The sequence below is a fragment of the Rhinopithecus bieti genome, unplaced genomic scaffold (genome assembly GCF_001698545.2).
Source record: "Rhinopithecus bieti isolate Rb0 unplaced genomic scaffold, ASM169854v2 scaffold_17655, whole genome shotgun sequence".
Taxonomy (NCBI): domain Eukaryota; kingdom Metazoa; phylum Chordata; class Mammalia; order Primates; family Cercopithecidae; genus Rhinopithecus; species Rhinopithecus bieti.
Genome location: NW_016809081.1, coordinates 1,138,751 through 1,154,394, shown reverse-complemented (window position 1 = coordinate 1,154,394; position 15,644 = coordinate 1,138,751). Strand labels below are relative to the sequence as shown.

General features: G+C 38.5%; 1 protein-coding gene across 5 annotated transcripts in view; it reads left to right on the top strand.

Moving 5' to 3' along the window:
* Positions 1-15,644, top strand: part of CTNNA2 (catenin alpha 2) — a 1,170,559-nt gene that overhangs the window by 408,146 nt on the left and 746,769 nt on the right. For all 5 annotated transcript variants that reach the window (XM_017888532.1, XM_017888525.1, XM_017888536.1 and 2 more), the window contains exon 7: positions 8,545-8,748. The gene's annotated coding sequence lies outside the window, so the exon portion shown is untranslated. The remainder of the gene's footprint in view (positions 1-8,544; positions 8,749-15,644) is intronic.

The following is a 15,644-nucleotide window of genomic DNA, read 5'->3' as shown; positions in this document are numbered from 1 at the left end:
TTTAAACATGCATTGTCATTTAGGTTTTCTGGTTTTCATTGCTTTAATTGCCCCATATCAGAAGGACATATTCCTTTGAAAGAATGAGTTTGACTAATGTTAAGGTTCTCTTTTAGTTTTTTTTTTTAAGAGTTAAAAGATAAAAGTGAAAGACTGCATAAAGGCATGTTGACATTTATTCTTTCTTCTGCTTACTTGATTCAAAATAGTCATGCTGGACAGCAGGTGGTAAGTGCCTGGTGTTTATGAGGGAGAACAGCAATTTATTATTTTCCTTGGTTGCTACCTTGAACTATGAAGGTAGTAAAAATCCAGGACACATTTATCTTACAGAGTTGTCACAAGCAGCAAAGAAAATCACAGAATCACAGGCTTTCTCATACCATTAGCATTTGCATTTTCCATGCTGATTAGCTTAGATTTTGGAAAAAATGTTATGAAATCAGCTACACTTTATATTATCAAATTGCTTTCTTTGTTGTCTTTCTTGACATTTTGAAAATTCTGTGTACATTTCGGATGACTAAGTAGTTCTCTTAAAGGTTTAACCAATGTTGAAAGCCAGAAAGTGTAAAGATGAATAAGTTTTTCTTCCTACTCTTTAACAAGCTGTTTCTTGGCTAGTAAAGAAAACAAAGCATCACTATTGTCAGCTGTGCACTAAAGTCTTTAAAACATAATCTGTGGGTAAAACCATTCCATTAGTGTTGTATGTGTGCTAGAGCCTTACTACTGACTTAACTGTAATTAAAAATATTACTTTATGTTCCGGGTCTTATCAGGTATGCCCATCTTTCTCAATTACAGCTGAGTATAATTAGATACAAACTCAGCTTTAAGATGGTTAATTGCTAGTCAAAGAAAGATTGAGTAATATTTGTATTTACCTTCTTGGTAGAAGAAATGTATTGTAATACCTACTGACCAGTTTGAAACAGAGGTGAGAGATTAAAATTAGGAGAAAGTAGCATTTTAGAGCTTTTATTCCTGGTGGTTATTTGCTGTTTTTTATCCCCTCTAAACGTATGAAAGAATAATAAACGACTGTGACTTTAGTTTTTGAAATGGGGAAATGGCTGTTGCATTAATTCCCTCACGATGATTAGCAGCATGCATGCAGAAAGGATACATGAGGGAAACAATTAGTGCAGTGGCTAAGAGCATAGACGCCAGACCTAGAGGGCACACATCCCAATTCTAGTTCTGCTCTTTGCCCTGAGGTAAGGCCTGCACAATTATTCATCTATCTGAATACATTTCTTGCTACATCTACTTGACATGTAGGTGTCTTTTTTTGCTTTGCAATTCTTGTTATTGAATATTAGGTCTTTCTATTGGATATTCCTTGTTTTTATGAAGGCAGTAGATTTTGCATATTAATACAGGTGCCCATACCACACTACCCAGTGTTCATAAACTTATAATCAACCTTCCACCAGAGCTCTCTGTTTAAAGGGATCGTAAGAATTTCACCTGCTTTTCATCTGTTATCTATCACAATTGTTCAAGGGTCAGCAAGCATCTTCTTCTCCTTCTCCATCTTTTTTTTTTTTTTTTTGAGACAGAGTCTGGTTCTGTTGCCCAGGCTGGAGTGCAGTGGTGCGATCTCAGCTCACTGCAACATCTGCCTCCCAGGTTCAAACAATTTTCCTGCCTCAGCCTCCCGAGTAGTTAGGATTACAGGTGTGTGCCACCATGCCTGGCTAATTTTTGTATTTTTAGTAGAGACGGGGTTTCACCATATTGGCGAGGCTGGTCTCGCACTCCTGACCTCGTGATCTGCCCACCTCGGCCTCCCAAAGTGCTGGGATTACAGGCGTGAGCCACCGTGCCCAGCCAGCAAATATTTTCTTGAAGGGCCAAGAGTAAATATTACAAACTTTGTGTGCCATACAGTTTCTGTCCTAACCATTCCCCTCTCCCACTGTAGTGTAAAAATAGGCATAGATGGTACGTAATGAATGAGCCTGACTGTGTTCTAATAAAACCCTATTTGCAAAGTAGGAGGTTGACTCCTAGGATTTAGTTTGCTGACACCTGCATTTTTGGTGTTGTCCACGTTAGAAGTCTAGGTTTTATCTTTGTCTCCTTCTCTCTCATTCTCATAGCCTATATCTCTTCAAATCCTGTCAGATTGACATTCTAAATTTTTCTTAAACTCATTACCTTCTCTTTATCCATATAGACACAATCCTGATTTGTAGTTTCCTCACCTCTCTTTTGGGCTCTGAAGGCTTAATACTCTCCTGCCTTCTGCCTGCAGTCCTGCCAAAGCTAACTGCCCTAGCTGCAGTAAGAAACTGTCGAAACCCAAACAGGATTATGTCACTCCTTTGCTTTAAGATCTCTGATGATTCATCATTGCCTAAAGGGCTGTTCTCAAGTTGAAAACTTTGTAACGTGGCAGAGAAGTTGCTTCAGGACCTGGTTCTTTCTCTCTCTCCAGCTGCATCTCCCATTCCTATTTGTGTCCATTCAGGCCCTTGGAGAAGCAAGGTAGATGGGATTATATGTATAAGGAGGAATTGCCTGTGAAGGATAAAATAGGAGTGAATGGGCTTTTGTGGAGCTTTTAGACTGCTATGGGGTCAAACACCTTTGAAAGGGGAGCAGGAAAGAAAGAGGATTGAGTAGGAAGGGGCTCAGCACTGTTCCCAGCAAGTCCCAGTCAGGCTAGTGGGGAGCCCGGATCAGGAGCTGAAGTTGCTTGTTGGAGGAGTCCCTGTTGGGCAGGAGCATGGACCTGTGCCCAGTGATTGACTGGCGCTGCCTGGGGCCAAGTGCAGCCTACACATAAGACTGCAGTAGGACTACAGGTGCAGCAGATGGAGACGGTCAGTTAACTATGCCCCCCAGCAGTTTAACTCAGAGGAGAGTGGCTTGGGGCCCCTCTATGTCACCATATATGTGACCAGCTTCAGTTGATCTCTTGTAATATTTTTCATATACTATGTCATCTCTCACCTCCTAGCCCATCTGCATCACCCCTTCCTGCTCCTAACTTTGCTTGGCCAACTGGTTTTCACTCTTTAAGTCTCAGCTGAGGGATAACTTCTTCTGGAAGTATATTTTTACTTCCTACCTCTCAACTGTGCAAATTGCCATCATTCAGTCATTCCATAACATCATCAGCCATTTCCCCAATTACAACTGGTTGTACATGTTTTTGTTTTTGATTAGAGAGTCAACCTCTTGAAGAAAGGATTGTTTAGTGTGTGCTCTTAGACTCCTACAGTAACCAGCACTCATTTGCTGAATGAATGATTTTACTCTCAGTTATCTATTGGGAGGATTAGGTGACTCAGATAGCATAAAAAGGAGAGCATGACAGATGACACTTAAGTATTATATTTAGTTTAAGAGAATTATATTTTATTTTAAAATAATATACTTTATAATTATAATTATGACATATTAGACTCATTTCACCTCAATGTGGACAGTCTTGTACAGTTGAAGGAACACTGGGCTTGAAATCAAAAGACCTGTGCTCAAATCCTGGTGATCTCATTTGTGAGCCGAATGACCATGGGACAACATCTCTGGCATCATTTCCCTATTCAGTAAGATGGGGGGATAGCGATCTCAAAGACACTGCATTTTGAACCCATCAAACCATTGGTAATACATCCAACTACTTGCTTTGATAGAGGTCTCTCTGTTTCCTCCTCTTGTGTCAGAGCTTGCATCAAGCTAGCTCAGTGTCCCATTATACACTTACATTTTAGATCACATAGCTTTTTGTAGAGACAATGAATGATAAGAGCAATTTAAAAGTAGTGGTCTTCTAACAATTGTATGCGTGGTGAGTGCTGGTAAATGTATTATTCTGGGAAGTGGTTTTGAACTACATCGTCTGCTAAATTATTTTAGGTTAAAATTTTTATAGAGCGCCACATGAGAGCCAATGGGAGATCAATTATGTGAGACTAGAGAGAATGTTATAGCACCGACTTGATGGCAGAATAGGGTTCTAGTCTTCTTGGGTTGGGGGTGAATTATTGTGGCTGCTATCTTTATGGCTGTGCATTCCAATTGCCACTCTATAAACTGTAAGAATGAAAATGATCATTTTTTAAAGTAGAGATGTTAATAAAAATAAGTAAAACTCATAAAGCACAAAATATTATGCAAATCAAATAAACAAAATAAAAATAGACATGATAAACTTAGATTAACTTAAAATATAAGAAAAAGATAAAACAAGAAATGCAGACCCAGTATCTGTAAATGAACTAAAATGATAATGTAAGATGTAACTAAAAGATCAAAAAGATAAAATGACTAAATGAGCTTTAAGAATGCCAACAGGAGATGGAGATATTTACAGTGTAAAAGAATGAACTAAAATAAGTCTGTACAGTTATAAACAACATAAGAGCCTGTCACAGGAGCATTCTTTTGCCACAAAGGGAGAGACAGGAGGGCTTCTCCTTGTCCTTTCACTCTTTGGTGTTGGTGTGCTGCCCTCTTAAAGTATTCTTCTGTGACCAGGGAGGGGAATCTGGCTCCTGGATGTTGATGATGATGGTGATGATGGTGATGATGGTGGTGATGGTGATTTGGAGTGCCTTCCTGTCAGCAGAGGGCAGCCACACAGAGAGGTGAGGACAGGCAGAGCTGGGGTGGAGAACTGAGGCCTGTTAGAGCCCTGTGTTCATGACTGTTGCTGATCTGAATGTTCCCAACGTTAGCTGGGTGTTTCTTATCGTTTTAATTACTTTCAAATTATGTAACAGCAAATACTCCTCCTTCTTTTCACTTTTTCATTCTCTGTGTATTTCTTGCTCAGGATTCAGTTCCAGGGGTTGGTTTCTTATTTGTAGGAAATATAGATACAACCTTTTCCTCTAGCTCTTGAGCCTCTGACTTCATTTCTGTTTTTTTTTTTTTTTTTTTTTTTTTTTTTTTCCTTATTTTCTTGCTTGTTGAAGCTGTTGGAAACCCGACCAATTCTCTAAGAACAGACAGAGACAGACACATACAAATACATACACACAAATAAGCCACAGCCCCTTCCATACATGTGCACATACACACACATACACGCATCCACTCCACCCATGCATACAAACTGTACCCACCCATTCATAGATCCATAGACACACACACAAATAGCACATATCTTTCCCCATACACACGTACACACACAGCTCCACACACACACAACCAGTGCCCATCCCATCCGGGGTACACACACACACATCCAGACACACACACACATGCAATCAGTACCTCTTCCCATGCACATGTGCATGTACACACTTACACAGGCCCACGTGCACTGACCTTTTTTCTTTGTGCCTTTTCTCCCGAGCAGCTTCTCCCTGCTGCTTTTCACATCCATCATTGCAATGCTCCCCATCTGTACTGCAGATACAGATCTGAATGTTGTAAAATTATTGTTTCTTTTCCTGGGAGATTTTTAAAAAAGCTTTTCCACTGTGATCTATAAATAATGAATAATTCCATTAGAAATGTGATGGATGGTGTAACTTTTATGCAGAGTTTGTCAAGCTCAATGTTTCAGGCTTTTACTTTCACAACAGCCCCAGGCCATGGCAGGTAGGAAACTCAATTGGCTGACACTCCAAAGTCTCTCTTGCCACATTTCCCAAAGTGTGTTCCTTGAGTTCTCATAGATAATTCATGCATTTTAAAAGCAGCACTTTCCATGCTCAAATAGATTTGGGAAATGCTACAGTGAACTGACTCCTTTAATGCTGAGCTCCCCAAAGCATTTCATATGATAATTTGCTGTAGGTCATGAGATATTTCCAAAACATATTTGGCCAGGGAACCTTATTTTTTCATCAAAACATTGTATCTCTAAGCTCAGTGTTCCATGGAAAATAATTTAGGAAATAGTGTTCTAATGACACTAGTACATTCTCTCTACTGCAGAGAAACTGTTTTACAATTGCCCTTACTGAAAAGTTCAAATTTACTTCCCCATATTTCCATCACATGTGCAGTTCTTGGTGTGTTTAATCCTAAAGTAAAATAAACACCTGTTCTAAAGCCAGTATATGATTCTGAAGAGTCTCCTGAAATCTTAAAGCAAAAAATACAGTTTTTATTGTGTTTTATGTTAATATGGTTTTCTATAAAATAGGTCTGAAAATCAGTAATCTTTATAAGTAAGATAGTCTAATTATATTTTGACCAGGTATTTCCTCAATTAGAATATTACTTCTTAACATATATTATATGGATTTTATATACACACACACACACACACACACACACACATATGTTCATCATAAATGCATCAACCAAAAGGCAATAGAAAGCGAGAGAGACTATGTGAGAGAAAGATAGAAGGTTCCAATGGATGTCCCTGGAAAAAGACATTGCAGACACAGCACTAGTACGTATAGCAGGAATATCTGTGCTCCCCTCTCAGCTTTCCTTTGGGACTTTCACCTGTAATAATGAACCCTGTAGGGCCATCCACTGTATTACAGCCTCCACATGATTTTTTGACACTGAACAGCTGTGCCTAAAACCAAGGCACAAAGGACAAAACCTAAATAACACATTTTGAGTAAAGTAAACATTCCTTTTGCATCCCTTTTCCAAGATATAAGAGAGTACAAATGTAAGAAAGGTCATCTTGCCAAAGCTGGCACAGAATAGCTGTTTTATTTGCAAGATTTCATGCATCTGCTTTCTAAATTGAAAAGAGACTTTTACCAATTAGTGATTTTCTAAAAAATCCAAGATTCCAGTGGACCTCAGACCTAGTCTGTGTTTGGTCTATACCTGTTCCTTTTTAAGTCCCAACCTGCCTACACTCATTCCTTAAGACTTCAACATTCTTGTGCCCAAAAGATGTATCTCTCTGCTCTGGAGATTTGCATTTTAACAGAAATCAGAGAATTGGAGCCCAGATGTTCTGTGCACAACCTGAACAAATACCTTAGGATGCTTTGGAGGATTACAACAACCTTTCCCAGAGTACACAGCTGGACTTCACTTTGTAATAACTTAAGCAGTTACTGTATATACTACATCAGAATAAAAAATTCAGAGAAGCCTCTTTTATCTCCCCTTCTTTTTAGCATTAAGTACAGCAGTAGGATTATAGTAGGTCTTCAGCAGGTGCAGATTAGCAATAGAATAACTACATATTCTCACTTACTTTTTGTGTCGTATTTGTAAATATGGTAAATTGTTCTTTTGGTGAATATATAAGGAATAATGAACAAATGAACAAAATGAACAAAAAAGAAACAGTAACAGAGTGGCAATTGCACCATAGTATTCTATAGTTGGAAGACCATTTACCCCATCACTGCCACTCTGGTTCTTGGACCTCTGAGAGCGCACCCCCAATGAAGATAAGCACACCATTTCCCACAGCAGGTCATTCTACTTTGATCATCATTGCTGTTATGAACTTCTTTGCCTTAGGCAGAAAAGCTTCCCCAAAGGAAACCAGCCTTTGGTCAATGTCACCTTTGCTTCTAGACTTCACATAGTTAATGATCACATACTTCATCACACTCTACCCTCCTCATTTGCTGGGAGTTTTCCAAGTTCTCTTTCTATATTTCTGACTACACTTTCTGTCTTCCTTTTTGATTCTGGTCCTTCTGTACACCCTTAATTCACAGGTCTTCTTTGGCCTGCTCTTCTGGCTCTATTCACTTTACTCGTATGTCATTCACTACTTTGTGTCCAAATATGCCTGACATTTACCAGATTCCTATAAAGACTGTTATATTTCCTGAATTTTGGATGCATGTTTCCATCTACCTCTGGGCATCTCTGCCCACATGTTTCCAAGCTCCTCAAACTTGGCTGGGGAAATGCTAAGCTCATGTTCTATGTGATACTTTCTTTTTAGGAAATATCTCTATTCTGCTCTTATATAGGCTCCTTCCAAACATGTAAATACCTTTATAAGGATACTGTCAGTTATTTGTGACAAGTCTCATACACACATTAAGAATCCTTTTCTGGAACACTAGCTTTGACATAAAAGATATCAGTTCCCAGTGATAAATTAAACTGTACTGAATATGCCTGTTGGGTACTATGTGCCCAAGTTTCAAAAGGCATCCTGCCATGGGTGCCCATATCTGCTTCTCATGAGGAGGATTAATGTGTACACAAGTCACAGCTAATTCGTAATTAAGATATTGATTATTTATCATGTTTTAGCTCTAAAATCTTTATATAATTCCCCAAAGCGTTACACTGAAATGTTCTTTCCTTAAAGGCTACGTGTTTTAAAAATGCCAAAAAAGTGTCCTAATCTTATTTGAAAGCTCTTCCCTTGAGATAGCCTTTGCCAAGAACATGTTCTTCAAACAAGATGTGCTCTTTTAACTGAAGATTACATTTAGGACAAAATAGCGACAAAAAGTTAATACTTTGTCAAAGCAACTTTAGAATTTGAGTAACCAGTTTCTCCTCCTTGGGGACTCTTCTTGTTGCCTCAGATATTTCTGGTTGCAAAATAGGGTGCCAAGGCAGACCTCTCTTCTCTGCTGAATTTTTTTTTTTTTTTTTTTTTTTAAATTGTGATACTTTCAGAATAAGATTATCCTGGACCCCATGACGTTCAGCGAGGCCAGGTTCCGGCCGTCCCTGGAAGAGAGGCTGGAGAGCATCATCAGCGGCGCCGCGCTGATGGCCGACTCCTCCTGCACTCGAGACGACCGGCGGGAGAGGATCGTGGCGGAGTGCAACGCCGTGCGGCAGGCGCTCCAGGACCTGCTCAGCGAGTACATGAATAATGTAAGTGTTGGGCTCTCCATTCTCATGTCTTGGTGGATTCTGTTCTGCAATCGTGTTGCTCTTTTGGAAGCATAGATAGCAGGAAAAGAGAACAGACAAGTGTTCACCTAAGAGAGTCAGGTGAAACCAAAGAACTGCTTTGGGAGAGCGCCTGTCATGTTGTTTCAGAATCCATATTTTGTTTGTTTGTTTCAATATGGAGCAGATAGATGGACAGTAAGCTCTTTCACTTTTTACTTGGCTGATTTCTTCTTGGTCATTTTAGTGGCTGCATTTTGAAGTAGGTAAGATTTCGATTGGTAAAGGTAGATGATGGATGGAAACAGCTGAGAATATACTAAGTCCTCTGTTAAAAAGTGCACTTTTAAACCTAAGGATAGCTGTAGATGCGATTCTTCACCCCTAAAAGGCATTAATACATCTACTAGCCTTATAAAATGTGTGGATAGGGTTGTTTAAGGAAAAGTTCTAACTGTAGTAAAATTTGGAGGTGTTTTATTGATTCAGTCAGGAATCGCTTATAAGAGTGAGTCTCTAAGTTTTCAAATAGGTATGTATGAGTGGTATCTAATTGTATTTTGGCACATAATAGCCATCCTCTCCTATAGTTATAAAATGTGACAGTTTCTGTATACCTGTAACCTGCAAGAAGGTGATGAAACTCACATTCTTTGCCTTGAAAGGCACTAAATTATGGCTGTATTGATTTGCTACATTCATTCAGCTGAGGCGATGGCCAGTGCCTGCAGCAGTGGATGATCTGTACTTCCCCCTTTCCTGGACTTTAGGGTTTGAGAGAATTTAACACAAATTGGGGAAAAAATGTAGATAAAGTGAGGTCTTGATATTACATTTTGAAGAAATGACCTGTATAGTGACCAGGTGGGTAACAGAGACACTGAAAATCTGCTCACAGCTATTGAAGTCCATGTTGGGTATTATTAGGACACCCCGAGGCAATGCTGAAACAAAGCAGCCGCTCAGTGTCCCTCCCTCCAGCATCTCACCACTCCCATCATGAGTATCAATATGCAGCTAACAGACATTCAAACAAACAAGGAATGAGTGTTGACAGTAGCAGTGCTCCTCCTGCAGACCCTCCAGAGAACTTATTCAGAAAGCAAAAAGATGTCAATGAGAAAACCTGACAAACTAAAAAAAAATAAAATTTGTTTCCTTTCCATGGACCTTCAGATTCTTTGATTTTGGAAGACTTGGCCATTTTCAGCACGCAAAGAATAAAATGTGAATGCATCATGTGGCACCCAGCTGCTTATGAGGACATCTCTATAGGACCCTGGATGACCAACACTTTCTGTAATTTTGATCTATGGTATTATGTAGGGTACAGCTAGAAATGTTGATCCCATGGTCTTCCAACTGAGTGAATCTTTTGAATAGCAGATGTGTCAACAAAGAATGCTTATGAAATCTGAGACCCTGTTTGTTGGTTTGTTGTTGTTGTTGTTAACAAAATAGCAAAGGGCTAATTACCTGGATGTGGAATTTGGTTTTACATTAAGGCATGCTAGTGGTTCTCTTAATGAATAGTTACTGCCAAAGAGGGAAGTAGAAACTACAGAGATAACAGTGATGGTTAAGATCTCAATATAAATAAATCAGACAAAAAAGTATGTTTCTCTAAATAGAAATCACAGAACATGATTAAATAAGAGTCGATCGAGACGTGGCATGTAATTTTCAGTTTGGTATCTAAAATCCTGCCAACTAGAAGTTTTTCTTTCAGTGTAAGCTCATGCAGATCTGCAGAGCTGATGGATTTTTGTATTTTATTGACTCCAGGCACTTTTTGTTTTCTGTTCGCAGCCTTGTGATGCAGGAATGTTTTGTGCTTTATTGAAATCTTAGTTTCTATTTTGACGTGGTTACAGACAATACATCAATGGGTATAGTGCTTAAATTTCAAAATGCACAGGTTCTATTCACATTGAACCATCATGATCAAAGCCTGAAATAAAACACCTCCTACTTGACATTTATGTAAACTGTGTAACATTTAGTTGGACTTCACACTTGTTTGGTGATTTCAAGGTAGAATTGGATGCAGCCAGATCACCTTAATAGTTCCTGTCCAGTGCACTCATTTATCCTGCTGCACAGTCAATTCGTATTTATTTTGATATAGCATATATGAATACAAAAAAAATACACACCCATGCCTTGACTGAAAAGTCTATTGTAGTTAACAGCAACCAGTAAATCAGTCTATCATTCCTGGGCTGTTATATTTCTCTTTAAATTTTGTAAGCTCTGAGAATAAAGGTGTTATCAAATTATCACCTTACAAGTTGTCATCCTAATGTGCTAGGCAATACCATTAGGATAAACAAGTTGTTAAACTGAAAATATTTAAAAATCAGCATAACTGACATTTCTGTTTTCTGAGAATCTCCTGATCAGTCCCAGATGAACATTCCACTTACAATGCTTGCTTGTAGCTGAAGCTGTTCTAAAATTGTATATGTGCCAAATTGTATGACACAGAGGGAGACAGAGGTTGTGAAGAGAAGCTGTGTGCCATACCTGATAGAAAAAGGGTCTTCAAGGAGCATGGGCTATGACTTAGCCACATAGCTTCCATTGAACTTAATAGGATAGCAGTCACGTGTTAGATATTTCCACAAATGTATATTCTACTTAATGAACGTGGGCAGCTTGAAGATGTCAACAAAATTGTGCAGTTAAAAGAAACTGTGGTATGAGAAAAAAGGCTGGGTGAACAGAGGCATATGGTGAAAATTATCACAGATCATGGCGGTGGTAGAGAGGATGGTTGGAATTCTTTTAGGAAAGCCTTGGCTAGCCTTAAGTTGCTTTATCTAGTTGAAGATATAATTCAAAGTGAAAAGATTCTTAAAAATAATTCCCCTTAAGTAGACTATTATTATTGTACATATGTAAAGACTAATGGGTAGAGAGAAACTTAAAAGGATGTGTGGCCTGTAGATGCTGATTGGGATGAGTGCTATCAGTGTGGTGGTTGAAGCATTATGCTGAGTACTATAAATAGTTCCAAATTATAATGAACATATAAACCTTCCTTGTGAACTAATAATTTTAGGCAGCTTTCTTTGGCGGCAGTATAAACATAACATTTAATGGGTTTTATTAATAAGAATATTGTGAGGAATGCAGATTTAGAATATTTTATTCATTCAACAAATGTGTATTATGTGCTGGCCATTTGTGCCAGGCATTGCTCTAGGCCTCTGGGGATACAGAAAGTAGCAAAACAGGTAAAATTCTCTGCTTGCTCTCATGCAGCTTACACTGTTGTGGGAAGAGACAGAGAATAAATGCTAAGTGATATAAGCAAGAATTACTTCATATGGTGATAAATGCAAAGAGGCAGTCTAAAACATGGGAGGTAGAGGACACTGGGTACTACTGAAATTAAGAATGGCCTAAGAAGGTGTGTTGAAAAGTTGACATTAGATCAAAGACTTTTCAGAGGTGAGGAAGCAAAGAGGCCTTGAGGAGGAAAGGATGACAAGGTCAAGTGCCTTGCTGTGAATGGGTACTTGGTGCACCCGTTTGAAGCACCATGGGAGTCATAGTGGCTATTGTGAGTAGAGGGATAGCAGGAGATGGCGTCTGTATGGTGCCGAGGCATCAGTCTCTGCAGGGTCTGGTGAACCATTATACAGAATTTGACTTTCATTCTAATGGAATGAGAGGCCATTGCAGAGTAGTGAGAGAAAAATGCCATGATTCAGGTGCTGAGAACAGGCCACAAAAACAAAAGGGGTGAAAACAGGTGAGGAGGCCCTGTGTCCCGGAATATTCATGACAGGATGGTCTCTTGGACCAAGGGATAGCAGTAGAAGTGGAATAGAGTATTCAAATACTGACTACAAATAAAATTTGCTTATAAAGTAACTAGTAAGAAGAATGTATCTGTTTTATGAACATAAAATGGACATTTGCATTTTGAATGATTTGCATTTTGAATGACACTTAGAGTTGTATCAGTTGCAACTAATATGATACCTTCATTTGGTTTGGGTTGCACAGGAAATTCTGATTTACTGGGATGTTGAAACAATTCGTAAATAGCTTACTTGGCAATGCCTGGATACTCTGCTAGATAGATTGCATTTGAAAGGGGAGTTAAGTAGAAAAATTTTGTTTCAACATTGTATCACCAAAAATGTCTAAGTATGGTTCACATTCTTATAAATATAAAAGACTAGAAAAATTTAATACTTATTCTAAGTATTAAACTGTAATGCAGAAGTATAAGGAGAAAAATTACTACATATTCTAGGTACTAAAACTGTAAATGAAGAACAATAAGGAGATGCATTAAACTGTTATTTCTTTACGCACAATTCACCGTTAGACCTTGATGAGAATATGCAATGAGCAGATGTGCCTGGTCCTGCTACTTTACAACCTGTTTCCATTTTATATGCATAAACTCTCTGGGTAGCTCAAATTTTTTTAAGACTAATTTAGAGCTACAGTTTTCTTAAACAATCATGCAGTTAAACTATTTTCAAATGATGGCAGAGATCCTGGCGGCATAAAGTAATACTGCTGTTCTCTGTTGTAAAACGTGGTGAGATATTTTTAATTGCATTTTTAAAAATAATTACAAGTGTATATTTTTTTAAAATTTTGTATCCAACTTTTTTTCAAGCTTCTTGAAGCATCTAAGTGGATCCCTGGGGTTAACAATTTATAAACCATTAATATATAGAAGGTATTAAAAGCACATGAAGACATATTGATATGGGAACATATATACATACTACAAGTATTTGAAGCATTGTCATAGCCTTTGTTAGTAGAATTTAACATAAAGTGGGTTCCTGAAGGAGCCCACCTGTGAGGATTTGAGGACTAAAATATGGTCTAAAAAGGTTATTTCCAGCCCGATTCTGTGGCCTATACACAGCAAGCCTCCAGCACGTTGTTCCACAACACTAGACGAATAATACATGAGATGATATCCAGGGCCACGGGATCTCTGAGAATAGTAGTTTTTACATTTTTGTATAGTGGAAAAGAAATACGTGTTCACTATAAAGAACAAAAAAACACAGAAAGAAGAAAATAAAATATTTCATCCCCCAAAATAATCACTGCTAATAATTTGGTATGTGTCTTTCTAATATTTCTGAGCATATAGGAGTGGCATATTTACAGAGACACACACACACGTTACACCTTGGTTATTTTTTATAAAATGGACTCATATTGTAAATGCTGTTTTGCAATCTATTCTCTTTACTCAATATATTGTGAATATGTTACCATATCAATAAACATTGTCTAACCTTATGTTTACTGGCTGCATAGCATTTTATTATATGAATATGTAATAATCCCTTTAGAAGCAATTCATTTTGAGTCTATTTTTAGGGAAGAGCCTTGGAAAAGATAAGTAGGGAAAACTTTTCCTGCTGGCAGTATAGAGTTCTGATTTAGACCAAAGCGTGACTGAGAAACAAAATGAGAATAAAGTGAGGACACAGCTTCACAGTTTCTGTGTTTCGGGGGATCCCTGACAAATCTTGTGCAATCAGATTTTTGCATATAAACAAAATCTGAATGCTTCTGGGATTCTATTTGAAATAATCTTATGTTTATTTATATTGATTTTCTGTATAAATCTGATTTTTATCTACCAGAATTTATTTAATTTGGCTGCATATTACTGCCGAGAGAGGCCCAGAACAACTAGTTGGCAAGTTCAGTATGTGGGTTTGATCTAAAATCCCAGAGAAAGATCGCACCCTTTTGAAGGGACTGTCATCAGAAAGATAACTGCCATAGGAATTGCTATACTGCCACATTTCTCCTATAAGGGAAGGCATGAAAAAGACTGAGTAACTCTTATTACTTAAGAATAAGGCTCATTGTTGATTAAACATGAAATTTGTTTTGAGTATTATCTGGATCTTCTCTTTTCTCTCCTTCCTATTATTATGTAGATAAGGGAATGCAACTCCCTGAAGTCAGCTTGGCTAATTATAACTTTCTCTATTAAACGGTGTGACAACACAATATAGAAAGTAATGTTTGAAAATACTTGTGGGCAATACAAGATCTAATGTTGCCCATACCTTCTCCTAATGGCCCTGCATTCTAATGCAAAATTAAGAGCTGCCTAATGAGATTGGTAGCTTCATTCAAGGGAAAGAGTCCTAATATTCCACACTGGTGCTTGTGGTGAGGAGGTTTTCCTTGCGTTTTTCTTACTTGTATATTTTCTTCTCCTCTTTCCTGTTCTCTGTCTTCACATATGTTCCACGCCCTCATCTTTATTAATTTTGAGCTTCAAATTCCCCTGTGCATTTACACTTCCCATGCAAAACTTTTGCTTCCTTGAACAGAGTTTTTTAATTCTTCCTTTCCTCCCCTCCCCTCCCCTCTCCTTCCCTTCCTTTCCCTTCCCTTTCCCCTTTTCTTTCCTTTTCTGTTTTGTTCTTTTTCTTTTTTCTGGACAGAGTCTCATTCTATCACCCAGGTTGGAGTATAGTGGTACAGTGGCGTGATCTCAGCTAACTGCAACCTCTGCCTCCTGGGTTCAAGTGATTCCCCTGCCTCAGCCTCCCGAGTAGCTGGGATTACAGGCACCTGCCACCATGCCCAGCTAATTTTTTGTATTTTTAGCAGAGATGGGGTTTCACTGTATTAGCCAGGATGGTCTCGATCTCCTGACCTCGTGATCCACCCGACTCGGCCTCCCAAAGTTCTGGGATTACAGGCGTGAGCCACCGCACCGGGCCTTTTTTTTTTTTTTTTTTTGAGACAGAGTCTGGCTCTGTTGCCCAGGCTGGAGGACAATGGCGCGATCTCAGCTCACTGAAACCTCTGCCTCCCAGGTTCAAGCAATTCTCCGCCTTAAATTTCTTTCTTTCTTTCTT